We start from the raw sequence: 14488 nt of genomic DNA, 5'->3' as shown, positions 1-14488 counted from the left end.
AAGTGTATTGTTTAATTTTCAAACGTTTGGGGATTTCCCAGATATTTTTTTGTTACTGGTTTCTAATTTTATTCCATTATGGTCAGAAAACATACCAGATGTGACTTATTTTTGTGTGTGTGTGTGTGAGGAAGATTAGCCCTGAGCTAACGTCCGATACCAATCATCCTATTTTTGTTGAGGAAGATTCGCCCTGGGCTAACATCTGTGCCCATCTTCCTCTACTTTATATGGGACACCACCAGAGCATGGCTTGACGAGCAGTGCATCAGTGCATGCCCAGGATCCGAACCTGCGAACCCTGGGCCGCCAAAGTGGAGCGTGCACACTTAACCGCTATGCCACTGGACCAGCCCCTGGATGTGACTTATTTTTTAAAAAATTAAGTCATTTGAGATTTGTTTTATGGCCCAAAATATTGTCTGTTTAGGTGAATGTTCCACGCGTACTTGGAAGGAAGGTATATTCTTCTGCTGTTGGGTGGAGTGTTCCGTAAATGTCCATTGGGTCAAAGTTTGTTGATAGTGTTATTGAGGTCTTCTACATCCTTGCTGATTTTCTGTCTGCTTGTTCTGTTGAGTGCTAAGAGAGGAGTGTTGAAATCTACAGCTATTGTTAGAGATTTGTTCTCTATTTCCTTGCAGTTCTATATGTTTATGCTTCACGTATTTTGTGGCTCTGATATTAGGTGCATAAACATTTATGGTTGTTTTGTCTTCTTGATTATTTGACCCCTTTATCATTATGAAATGACCTTCTTTACACTTGGTAATATTCTTTGCTTTAAAATCCAGTGTTTGATATTAATATAGCCAATTCAGCTTTTTTTTTTTTGGATAATGTTAGCATGGTATATCTTTTTCCACTCTTTTACTTTTAATCTATCTATATCATATTTTAAAGAGGTTCTTTGTTTTTGTTTTTATTTTTAATGTCCAGTCTTCTGACAGCCTCTTTTAGTGTGTTCGAACTGTTTACATTTAATGTAATTGATATGGTTGAATTTAGATTTACTATTTTATTATTTGTTTTTTGTTTATCTCCTCTTTATTCTTTTTCTTTCTTTCTTTTTTGTTTCTCTGTTTCCTTTTCCTGCCTACTTTTGGATTAACTGAGTATTTTTTATTGTCCTGTTTTAACTTATTGGCTTTTTGGTTATATCTGTGCTATTTTTTTATTGGTTCTTTAGGAATTAGAAAATACATATCCAACTTACCTACTTACAGTTAGCGTTTTACCCCTTTAAATAAAATGTAAAAGTGTCACAACCGTATAGATTCCTTTGTCTGAGCCCCTCCTCAATGGTAGAATTGTCATACATATCTACATACGTTGAAAGCCACACTAAAGTGTTACATTTTTTGCTTTCAACCCTTATACTTATTTTAAAGCGCTTAAGAGTTGAAACAGCCTTTTTTTTTTTTTTTAATTTACTCATATACACACCATTTTTGTTGCTCTTCCTTCATTCCTAAAGTTCCAATTTTCCCTCTAGTATCATTTCCCTTCAGCCTAAAGACCTTCTTTTGCCATTTGATTTAGAGCAGAATTTCTGGCAATAAATTCTTTCAGTTTTTCTTTATCTGAGATGTCTTTATTTTGCCTTAATTGTCGAAGGGTATTTTTGATGGATATAGAATTCTGGGTTGACGTTTCTCTAAGCACTTTAAAGATGTTCCATTGTTCTGCAGTTATTTAAATTATTGTTCTCTTATATTTAATGTGTTGTTTTTCTGTTGCTGTTCTCTAGATTTTTCTTCAACTATATGTTCTGGAATTCCTTCCATACCTTCTGGCTTGCAGGGACCCTCTTTTCTTGATCCACTTGCCAGAAAGATGTGATTTTTTTTTTTTTTTTTTATAGTTTTGTAGTTGGGGCCACCTCGAGGCAGGGGCCAGAAGAGGGGAATATAAGTATGATAATAAGACAGTTCCCCTCACACTCTCCAGCTCTCAGGAGACCCTTTTCCTAGTCCTCTGCCTGAAATACAGGGTTTCTCTCAGAGTCTTTTCTGCCCAGGCTTCTCACATAGATCCACTGTGAGCTTGTTCTATTCCAGCAGAAAAAAATGGGGAAACAAACCTTTGCATGAGTTGCTTCTGCGAGTTTTGACTCCCCTCTCCAGTCCATGTGCTTTTTCTTTTTCTTTTTTTTTTTCAGAATCCTCTGGTGGTTGCTTTTTGTATTTTGTCCAGAGTTTTTAGTTGTAGTTTAGTGGGAACCATAGGCTCTAGTGAGCTTACTCTAACTTGGCTGGCCTTGGACCACATTCTTTTTATGAGCTGCATAGTATTCCTTTGTGTGGAAGTACAATATTATAGTTTATTATTTTAGCCAGTTCCTTAGTGGTAAACATTTAGGTTGTTTTTAGTTTTTAGCTGTTGCAAACAGTGCCAAAATGAATGTATACATGAGTATGTTATGTGGTAAATTCTTAGAAAGGGAGTTGCTAATTAAAAGGTACGTATCCTTTAATTTCTCATAGATGTTTACACATAATATGCTTCTGGGTTTTATTTGCTAGTTTTAAATATATTTTTTATTTTATTTTAATTACTGATTGGCCTGTCATTTCTTTCATGGAGGGAAGGGTGTATGTCTTTGTTAGGTTTTTGTGTCATTGTTATCCTAGGTTTTGTAAAAGGACTTTTTAAGCTTTTCTTCTTTCTCTCTCCTCTGGAATGTTTTGAAAACCATCTGAGCTGGGTGCTGTTTTAGGGGTAAGAGCTCTCTGACACCTTCCTCGGTTTCTCTCATCATTATTGGTTTGTTTTCTATTTTTTGATTTAGTTTTGGTGATTAGTTATCTAAAAAAAATTCTTTCACCCAGGATTTAGACTTTATTAGCATTCTTTCAATAACTTCTGTACGAATGGCAAGTTTCCCTTTGTCATTGCCAATTTTATTTATTGTGCTCTGCCCCACTTTTCTTGGTTAGGTTAGCTCTAGTTTAAATGGACCCTGTAGATTGCCTCCATCCTCTTTACTCGTTCTTCTCCTAGTTCCTCTTGGTAGACATTTGAATTTGTGATCTACGTTCCAGGTTTAGTCAGTCTGCTAGATCTGTTAAGGAGAAAAAGAAGTGTCTTAAAGTCTCGTGCTACTATTCTGTTTCTGTCATTTCTCCTTGAATTTCTTACCATTTTGCTTTATATAATTTGATGCCAGTTTGTTTGGTTTATTAATTCATGCAGCAGCTATTTATTCAGGAATCTACCACGTGCCAGGCACTGTAATAAACACTAGGCTCTGATGAGCAAAATGAAAATTGTCCTGGCCATTGTGGAAGTTGCAGTCTAGTGGAGGCATTATGTTAATAGAGTGAAAGTAGAAGTATTATAAAGGTGAGAAAATTCTATGAGGGAAGAAGATCTGAATGAATGAGGAGCTGGTGCTTGAAAGAGTGGGAGAGAGTGTTCTAGACAGAGAGAACAGCTCTGGGCTTGCAGTGAAGCTGTGGGAGGCAAAGAGCTGTGCATGGTCGAGGAGGCCAGTGCAGCTGAAGCAAAAGGAGAGGGGAGGCTGAGGTTGGAGTGCTAGGCAGGGCCCACATCATGTAAAGCCTTGTAGGTCTCCGGAAGGAGTTTGGATTTTAATCCAAGTATGATGGGAAGTCATTGAAAGGCTTAAAGTTGGGGACTGGCACAGTTACATTTGTGTTTTATAAAGAGGTTCATAACTTTTATATCCTCATTGTGGACTACACCCTTTATCATTACAAAATCTTTGTTCCATTTAGGGGTTTTAAAAGTTTGCTTTGAATTAAACTTTTATAACTCCTTTTTATTTTCATTTCCTACAATCTGAAGTTTACCTGGGACATCTTGTTGAAAATAGCTCATAGGCAGTTGGAAATAATGTATTTGGGATTTAGAAGAGAGGTCTGGGTAGAGAAATGCATAGAAGTCCTTGATATTTTGGTGGTAATTGAGTCCACTGATAATTGAGGGCAAGTGAGAGAATCTGCTGAGGACTAAACTTTGGGGAATGCCCACAGGTAAGCTGTATGGCAGAGGAACAACTGGTCAAGGAAATTGAGTCCTGGGTGGCAGTAGGAAGTTTAAGAAGGATGTTGTGGCCAGAGATGTTAGATGTTTTCAAAGAGAGGCCAGGCGATGCAGGTGATATGTTACAACAATTTCCATCCCAAGTATCAGTTGATGTTTTCAAATTTTGTCAGTTTTTGTGGTTGATAGAGTATTCTTCATTTAATCTTCTTCTCTATTCAGGCTGTAACATGATACTTCCTATTAGCTATACATACTGAAAAAATTAAAACAAGTAATTGAAATAATTAAAAATAAAGAACTTTAGAACAAATTTTCTGAACTTTTTACTTTTACTTTACGTAATTTCAAATATACAGAAAAGCTAAAAGAAGAGTACAATGAACACCTGATATACCCTTCTCTTGGATTCACCAGTTTTTAACATTTTTGCCATATTTGCTTTCTCTCTCAAAAATTTTCTTTTTGCTGAACCATTTGATAATAAGTTGCAGACATATAAATACTTCAGCCTAGTCAAGACATTTAATTTAACATGTATATAATATTGCATTTCAAACTTCCCCAGTTGCTGTTTATTGCTGTTTTTTCCCCCATCTAAGATTCAGTCAAAGATCATATATTATGTTTAGTTGACATCTCTCTTTTTTTTTTTTTATAATTTTATTTATTTATTTTTCCCCCAAAGCCCCAGTAGATAGTTGCATGTCACAGTTGCACATCCTTCTAGTTGCTGTATGTGGGACGCGGCCTCAGCATGGCCGGAGAAGCGGATCCGAACCCAGGCTGCCAGCAGTGGAGCGCGCGCGCGCACTTAACTGCTAAGCCACGGGGCCAGCCCTAGTTGACATCTCTTGTTCCTATAATCTAGAGCACTTCTGTCACTTTTGGACATGGGAGGGGTCTTTTGTGACAATGACATTTTTCAATCATCCAGACCAGTTGTCTTTAGAATGTCTCACTATTTGGATTTATCTGATTGTTTTCCATAGATTGAGTTTAGATACATTTGGTAGGAATACTCTTAAGTGATGTTGTGTTTTCCTTAGCACATGTCATCAGGAGGCATGCCATCAATTTGTCCTATTATTGATCATAAGTTTGATCACTTGGTAAGGGTGATGTCTGCCAGATTTCTCCCTTTAAGCGTACCTTTCCCCTTTGAAAGTGATATGTAATTTGTGAGGTGATACTGTGAGAATATCCTGCTGCCCAACAGTCTTTCACCAAGTGGTTTTAGCGTCCATTGATGGGCCTTGCCTGAATCAGTGATTACATTGGTGATTGCAAAATGGTGATTTTTCTAATTTTTTATTCCTTCACTTGTTAGTTAGCATTTGAAGACCTCCCCCTTCCTCCCTTCCTTTTGAGTATTACTGTAGACAGATGGATTCTTTTTTTATTCATTGTGTAAAACAAGGAATTTTTATGTCATAATAGTTCTTGTGCCGAATGTTTAGAAATTAAGATTCTTTGCTAATGCTACTTAAAATGTTTACTGAACTATTGTAGAGGCATACTTGATTTGGAGAAGACACTGAAGAGGTATATGAAAGGGATTTTTATTTTTCAAAGGCTAAAAGAAATTAAATGAATTCTTAAACTTTTATTGAAGTCAGCATTCTCCTTTTTCCCTGTTTTTCTATTGTAGTGAAAATTTTTCTTGAATATATGGAAAGTAACGTATTCAGTAATGGTTGATGAACCGTTGAATTTGGTGGTAATTCTATGTAAGTAAACTTTTCAAATATAAGAAACTTTCCTCTTAAAATAATTAGAAAATGTTTCAAACATTCAGAAAAGTTTTAAAAATATATAACAGTCTTTACCCACTAATCAGATTTAGTAAATATTGAGATTTTTCCATATTTGTTCCAGCTGTTTCTCTTTTTTAAGATAATGTTACAGAATTAGTTAACATCCCTTTTCCTTTTTCCCTCCTTGCCACTCCAGAGGTCTCCATTCTCCTGAAGTTGGTGTGTATCATTCCCATCCATGTTTTTGTACTTGAACTATAAATGTTTGTATGCAAGTATTTTATGTTTTAAAAATTTACATAGACAGTCTTTTGGTGTTTGTTTAACTTACTTTTTTCACCTTTTAAAAATTACTATTTATCCATGTAGATAGACCTAGTTCATTTGTTTTTAAATACTGTATGGTATTCCATTGTATTTATCCATTTCCTACTGAGGAACATTTAGGTTATTGCCAATTTTTTGGGGGGGGTCTTCTTTAGAGCACATACCATGTGCTCTATCAATTCATACATCTATGTGTATAAATATATATGTGGATAGATTTTTTAATTTGATGCTTATGTCTTTATTTCATTTTTGATGGAATTCTTATTTTATTGGAAGTCTTTGTTGAGAATGTATTTAGTATTTTGCAGTTGTTTTAGAGAGAGTATTGAATATATTTTAGCCTTGTGTTGTTAACCCAGTGAGGTTGTTATTTGAAATCCAGTTGTTGTGCAGTAGTGCCTAGATGCGTTTCTAGACCAGGGCTGTCCAATAGAACTTTTTCTGATGATGGAAAGGTTACATATCTGTACTGTCCAATATGGTAGCCACTAGCCACATGTGGCTATTAAAGCACTTAAAATGCTGGTTCTTGTTAAAATTTTTACCTTCAGGGCTCACACTTTCTGACCCTATCATTGATCTTCTTTGTCTGCTATTTCTCACACCTGCACAAAGGGCATTTGTTATTTCTCAAATGCTGTTTCACTGAAGGGTTGACTTGGTTTTTAACCATAGGGAAGGAAGTCTAATGTAGTGAAGAGCACAAGCTTAGGAGACAGGTGGACTTGTGCTTTAGTTGTAACTCTTAGTGGTACTGGTTGTGGATAGGTCATTTATTCTTTCTATATGCATCTTTAAAAGGAGATAATAGGGGACCAGCCTCGTGGCGTAGCGGTTGTGTGCACGCTCCACTTCCACGGCCGGGGGTTCGCAGGTTCGGATCCTGGGCGCACCCAACGCACCGTTTGTCAGGCCGAGCTGTGGCGGTGTCTCATATAAAGTTTAGGAAGATGGGCACGGATGTTAACCCAGGGCCAGCCTTCCTCAGCAAAAAGAGGAGGATTGGCGCGGATGTTAGCTCAGGGCTGACCTTCCTCACACACATACAAAAAGAAGGACATAATAGTACTTCGTGGAGTTGATCTAAAGATAAAATGAGATAGTGCGTTTAAATGTGCTTAGTACAATTCCTGGCATATGAGAATCCCTCTGAAAGCTGCCTGCTGTTTTTTTTTATCATTACTGGCATGAAAGGATAGGGAATGGAGACAAATGGAATGTACCCCCTGGAAGAGCACAACTTTGTGAGTAATAACCTTAAAACCAGGTTGGGACACTATTCCAGATCAAAGGGGGAATCCTTGTTAGTTTTGACAAATCAGTTTTGTAATTTTTAAAAGACGATTAGTAAATGTTATCACAGATGATTTATTTTGTTATGCCATTCGTGATGTATGTATGTGAAACAATAGACTAAAGAATTAGATTTTTTTGTAACACTAAAGGATTATTTTATTTTATTTTATTTTTTGCTTAAGGAAGATTCACCCTGAGCTAACATCTGTGCCACTCTTCCTCTATTTTGTATGTGGGTTGCCGTCATAGCATGGCCACCAAAGAGTGGTGTAGGTCTGCGCCCAGGAACCGAACCCGGGCTGCCAAAGCGGAGCACCCTGAACTTAACCACTAGGCCATGGGGCCAGCCCCAAGAATTAGATTTTGTTAGATGTAGAGTATTAGCTTCTGTTGGAAATGATCTTCCCTCACTCCCATACCAATACTGAGTGTCCATCTTTCTCTCAGATAACCAATGAGAAATAGGGGACAATATTATATTTTTCCCTCTGGAAACACACGTTATATATAGAGTTGTGGGATCTAGAAGTCTGAAAACATCTGTAAATATTCTTCTTAGAATTAATACATTAAAAATTTATAGGCCAAACCGAAAAATCTGTAGTGACATCTGGGTTTTAATCTTGGCATGACTTCACCCCTGTACTTTCACTCTCTGCAGGTAGTTTTGCTTCTGGGTGTCATTGGTTGAACAAATATTTTTTAGTTATTAAAATATCTAAGGATATGGTCTTTGCTCTAAAGAAGTTAACAAATGGTCTAGGGGCACGTGAGTAATTACCTGTAATATAAATGGAGAGCTGTACAAAGTGTCAGAGAAGCACAGTGCCAGGAAGCACAAGAGAGGACAAAAGAGGTGACATTTGATCAGGGCTTGAGAAAAGGTCTAGGATTTCTTGCAACTTCAGCAAATTAAAGCAGTATCTGTTTAAAATGTATAGAGAAGTTTTTTTTTAATTAAAAAAATGAGAAATTAACTAAACAAATACAAATCATGCCCACAGTGCGTATTTTAAAAACCCAGGCATGCAGAAAAGGACCCCAAGCAATAGTTAACACTTGGTGAATACTGTTGACCAGTTCTTCCAAAGAGTTCAGAGAAGAGAGCATCCCTGTAGACCCTATTAAGTAGATTTCTGTTATGGAATACAAAAGAGCGGAAAGTTTTGCCTCAGCAACTGCCAGGTCATTTAAATAAAGTACACATAGTAACATAATTCTTCTGTTAAGGTAATAACCTGTCAGATGGGCCAGAATCCTTGTTACTCTATCAAGAAATTCTCTCTTAACCTAGCCTATGCTGGAAATTCATTGACAAATTCTTGCTCTTTGGTTCTCTTTCTTTTCCCCCCAGAATTCATGCAGACCACTTGCGTCCTTAGCGTTTTCTTTTTGAAGGCTTATTTAATATCTTTGATTAGGCTTCGGCTTCCTTTCACATCAGTCCTATTCTAGTCATGCCTCCTGAGGCAATTTCTTAGTTCTCTTCCTTGAGTTTCCACAAAAGCCCTACTTTCTCCTTGGTAGGGGGAATATCCAATTTTGTAAAGCAGTAGTTTTCAAACTTGGCTGCACATCAGCATTATCTGGGGAGAAAGATAAAAATACAGATTACTGAGCTTCACCTGGGGTTCTGTACATTTGGGTTGCTTTTTTTTTTTTTTATTGCCAATCCTCCTCCTTTTTTTTTTCCCGCCCCCCCCCAAGCCCCAGTAGATAGTTGTATGTCGTAGTTGCACATCCTTCTAGTTGCTGTATGTGGGACGCGGCCTCAACATGGCCTGACAAGCAGTGCGTCGGTGCGCGCCCAGGATCTGAACCCCGGGCTGCCAGTGGCGGAGCGCACGCACTTAACTGCTAAGCCACGGGGCCGGCCCTGGGTTGCCTTTTGACACTCTGCTTTTAACAGCTTACCATGTAATTTTGCTGCACCTCCTGTTTCAGGACGGACTGTTTCAAGGCAGCTTATCAAACTTGAATGAGCATACAAATCACCCAAAGATTTTTGAGAAACTGCAAATCTTAATTTAGTAGGCCTGGGGTAAAGCCTGAGATTCTGAATTTCTCTGAAGCATCATAGATAATGCCAAATCACATTTTGAGTAGCAAGGTTTGAAGGTGACTTCTGGAATTAGTGAATTTCATCTGATGTGTATTAATTTTTACTCATCTGGATCTCAGAGAACTTTTCTAAGTTCTAGGACAGCGGCTCTCAAAGTGTGGGCCTCACACCCACACAAGTGGCATCACCTGGGAGTTGATAGAAATGCAGATTCTGAGACTGTCCTACATCTATCGAATCAGAAACTGTTTTAATCAGAATCAGCTCTCCACGTGATTCTGATGCACAAAGTTCAAGGACCACTGTTCTATGACTTCTCACTCTAGTCCTCTATTTACTTACATAGTGAGGAGTAAAAACACATTTCTAACATCTGCAGATAATGTGAAGACATTATTTTCTTGTGTAATTGTGTGGGCTAGCACTTCAACACTACTAGTTCTTTCAATAAATATTTATTAAGTACCTTACTATGTGCTAGCCACTATTCACAGCAACAAACAACATAGACAAAACTCCCTGCCCTTAAGGAGATTACATTCTGATGTTAACCACTAGTTCATATATCCATATATATCCATCCGTAAGCAATAGATAAAACTTTGCACTTTTTCATAGATAAAACTGTTTTGCATGATTTAAAATTGTGTATCGTTTTATAGCGATTTTTTTTTGTTTCTGTTGTTTCGTGGTGTTTTTATTTTTAAGATTAATCCATGCTGATATATGTATCCCTAAATTATCAAGACTGCTCTATAGAATTCTGTCAAATGAAGGTTCCACAATTTAACCATTCTCCTGTTGATGCACATTTTGGTTATTTCCAGTTTGATTGACTGATTGTTTGCATTTATAAACAATATTGAATGTTCTGCATATGCATAAGGAAAGTGTCTCTAGAAAGGTGTTTTTCAAACTGGGCTGCAACCAGCATGTTTTAAGCAGGAGAACAAAAGGTATTAGATTAGGATAGAAGAGAAGATATTAGTATAAGGCATGTAGAAAGAGTAATGTTTTGTACAGCTTTTCTTTTAGGGTATGTGTGTACTGGATTGAGACGTAAAGTGTATTTCTTACTTTGGGTCATGGGCAAAAAGTTTGCAGATTGCGCTCTCAAGGTTAAATGCTCAACGTTAACCTATTACTGAATTGCTTTCCATAGGGGTGGTACTAGTTTACAGTCCCACTGGTATACTGGTGTTTCTGTTCTCCATTCTTCCCAAAAGTTTGGTTAGACTTTGAAATTTTTGTTCATTGATGAGTATGAAACAGTATCTCATTGTGATTTTACTTTGCCTTTTCTTGATAACTAGTGAGGTTGACGTTAATCCTTTTTTAAAAATACAATAAAGTTAATATAATTTATCTGCTAGATATTAGATTAGTGTTGAAAATGGTAGTGAGCATAATCCTCAGTGGCCTATTATAAATACATTTCAGTGAATAGTTGAAATGACTTGACTTGCTAATACTAGTGATTGACAGTTGAGGGGCTTAAGTGGTTTACTTTTATGAATTTTCTCTTTGTACACGGTAATCTGTACTCAGTTCTGTAAATCTGAATCTTTGAATTTGGCATAATGACCTTATATTTGTATTCATGCAAGACCAACAGTAGCCATTAGTAGCAGCATCGTTTTATTGATTTGAGTATTAATATTTTTATGTTTGCGTAGATAGCTGCCCAATATTTTCTTTTAAAATAATAAAAATACATGCATGTGATATTAAAAAATATAAAAAGGTAAAAAAGTTAGTCTTTCATTTCCTCTCCCCCAGTTCTCCTCCCCAGATGCAACTGCTTTAAAAAGATTCTTCTCTGACCTCTTAAACGTATATATTTTATCATTGCCCCCTTTTCTTTCTTTTTCTTTCCCCCTAATTTCTTTTCTCAGATGACATTCTGTTCATTGTTCTGTAGCTGGCTTTGTCCTCCACTTAATAATGTATCTTAAAGATTTTTCATTTCAGCACATATGAATTTTACTTTGTTCTTTTCAACTGCTAGACTGCATTCCATTGTGTAGATGTATCATAATTCATAATTCATTTATGTATTGATGTATATTTAGGTTAAAAGGGGAAAAAACCCACAAAACTTCAGCTTTTGTAATTGTTGCATTAAGTATTTTTGTAATTACTTAAATGCATGTGTGTGTATATCTGTAGGATGAATTCCAGGAGATAGAATTGCTGCATCAAAGGGATATGCATTCAGATAGATTTTTGCCAAATTGCCTTCTAAAAAATTGAACCAGTAATGCTTCAGTGAACTGACCAGTATTTAATGTTAACTTTCAGAAGTGCTCACATTGCGGCCGTCCCGGTGGCTTAGTGGATAAGTTTGCGCACTCTGCTTCAGCAGCCCAGGGTTTGTGGGTTCAGATCCTGGGCGCGGACCTACACACCACTCATCAAGCCATGCTGTGGCGATGTCTCACATACAAAATAGAGAAAGATTGGCACAGATGTTAGCTCAGGGCCAATCTTCCTTACACACACACACACACACACACACACACACACACACACACAGAAAACTGCTCACATTGTTCAGTATGTATATAGTCATAATTTGGATAGAAGCTTTTTAGTGGTTTCCAGCTAGATAATATAGAATGTAGAATTTATGGATGTTTTTTGCCTTTCTTCCTTTTACCTCGAAAACTAACAGATTTTAGCTTAATATAAAACTAAATGAACTGTTACAAATCAGAATAATACAGTGGTTATCCAGAATCTTTCAGAATGTATGAAAGCTGATACTTTAAAATGAGATATTAAATTAAATTAGACAATATTTCTGTTACTGCCTTACAAAAGAGTACTATCAGCAGATTTTGTTTTTGTGAGGGAGATTGGCCATGAGCTAACATCCGTTGCCAATCTTCCTCTTTTTGCTGAGGAAGATTGGCCCTGAGCTAACATCTGTGCTCATCTTCCTCCATTTTGTATAGGGGACACCACCACAGCATGGCTTGATGCTGTGGATCCGAACCCAAGAGCCCCAGGCCGCCAAAGCAGAGCGCACAAACTTAACTACTATGCCACCGGGCCAGCCCGTCAGCAGGTTTTTTTTTTTTTTTAAGATTAACTGGTCTTGTTAATAAATGCTTTAAATAGCAATTTACTGTGTTTCTCATTATAAAAAGCCTACTGTCTACAGTGTCAGATACTGTTTTAATCAGTACTCTTTTATTTGCAAGTGACAGAAAATCAACATGTTCACTGAAGTAAAAGAGGAATGGTTCTGGTTTATGTGACTGGGAAATTCAAAGGACAAGTTCTACCAGAACTCAAGAGTTATCAATACTTATTTCTTGCTTCTGCTTCTGTCTGTCATGCTGTTCCCTTCTTTCATGAAGGAGGTAAGGATCCACAGACAGCTTCTGGCCACCTTCCTGGAAAGAAAGAGCTTCAGAGCACTTCTCACTCAGCATGTGAATATAAGATCCCAGGTGAAGACTCTAGCTGGCCTGCCCTGCATCGTGTCTCCATGCCAGTGATCAGGAGATGATTGGGTGGCCCCATCAGAATCACATGGCATGAGGGAAGGGAAATTCTCTAAAGGGAATGATGCTGGGCACATGCTTACAATAAAAGAAATATGCCAAATTTTTCTTTGGCATAAGAGTTGGTTGTTCAGCCGGGGAGATGGAGTAGATAACATGAAAAGGTAAATTATAATATAAGGTAACGTATCGTTCAAAGAAAGCAACAAGAATTCAGAAGAGCCTGGGGGAGTTAACCTTTTTGGAGGAAATGGTGCCAGCATTAAATCTCAAGGTGGTGTTGGTATATTCCACAACAGTTGAGGTCACTTTTATCCATCTTTTTTTTGTTCTCATAGCTGGACTCTGAATCCAGGTCTTTATCTTCTGGGTAATTGCAGAAGATGCCCTGCCTCTGGTCTGTTCCTCCTGTCTATTCATTCTGTACACTGAAGCCAGAGAAGTCTTTCTGAAACATTCTACGCATATCCCTGCCCTGCTCAGGAAACCTGTAATAACCCCTTATTACTGCCAGAATAAAGTACTGTACAAACTCCTAAACCTAACATTTAAGGACCTCTGCATCCTGGTCCTAGAACTGCTCTTCTGACCTTTCCTCCTGTGATGCTTTACTTGGACTCTTTTTGACAGTGTTTTGCATAAACAGCTGAGAGGAACACAGGGACTGTTTCTATAAGCAGTTTTGTCTCCTTTGCTGACTTGTGTTTCTTCTACTCTTATTTGAGGGTGTTCCTCTAGATTCAGTCTTCACTTTTATTCCGTTTCTAATTTCTCTCATTTATACTCATGAGGATGAGTCCCAAATAATTTCCGGAAGACGTGAGATGGACTGGATTACCCATCATGATGCTTACTAATATGGTGATTCTGTGATTTAATTGAATTTATCGAAACTGCATCTGTGTAGATGGTGTCACTTTTGCACAGTTTGCTGAGATGGGGAGGCATCTTTCTCACTGTATAGGCTCACCAGCATTGTCTGGCCCAGAGTGATCCTTTGAACTTTTTTCTACAGAAAGTCATGGGTATATTCTTATTTGGAAAATCTACTTTCCAGTGAATGAATATTGGGGACGTATTGTATAAAGTAAAAGATCTTGACCTTTTATATTCCTTAGCATACTTTTTTCTCTTGGTATCAAGTACCCTTTTAGTTTGTAGATAATGAGAGTAAGCTGGAGGTGAGGAGGTTGCAGGACTGAGGGAGGGAGGAGGCAGTTAAGAGGTTATCAGCAACTCAAAATAATGGTTAATAAAACTTAATTGTACAAAAATGAATTGAATGCTAATTGATCTGGTTAAAATTATTTCTGATCTTTAAAAATACATTTCCTATTCTGTAAACATCACTGGAAAGTGTAATAATAATAATATAGGCACAGCAGTTTAGGAAAAACTTGTTGCTTTCAACAGGTTTTCTTATTTATACAGCAGGGCAGATCATAATACCTCCTAGACTTGTTCAGAGGATTAAATGAGATCTGTATGCTTGTTACAAAGTAAGCTCTCAAGTGCTATATGTT

The 14488-nt window shown here is 37.2% G+C and overlaps 1 protein-coding gene across 1 annotated transcript in view; it reads left to right on the top strand.

Annotated features, from left to right (window-relative positions):
* BPTF (bromodomain PHD finger transcription factor) overlaps positions 1-14488 on the top strand; it is a 141360-nt gene that overhangs the window by 23102 nt on the left and 103770 nt on the right.

The sequence above is a fragment of the Diceros bicornis genome, chromosome 18 (assembly GCF_020826845.1).
Source record: "Diceros bicornis minor isolate mBicDic1 chromosome 18, mDicBic1.mat.cur, whole genome shotgun sequence".
Taxonomy (NCBI): domain Eukaryota; kingdom Metazoa; phylum Chordata; class Mammalia; order Perissodactyla; family Rhinocerotidae; genus Diceros; species Diceros bicornis.
The sequence above is the reverse complement of the archived record's forward strand: the minus strand, read 5'-3'. Positions and strand labels throughout refer to the sequence as shown.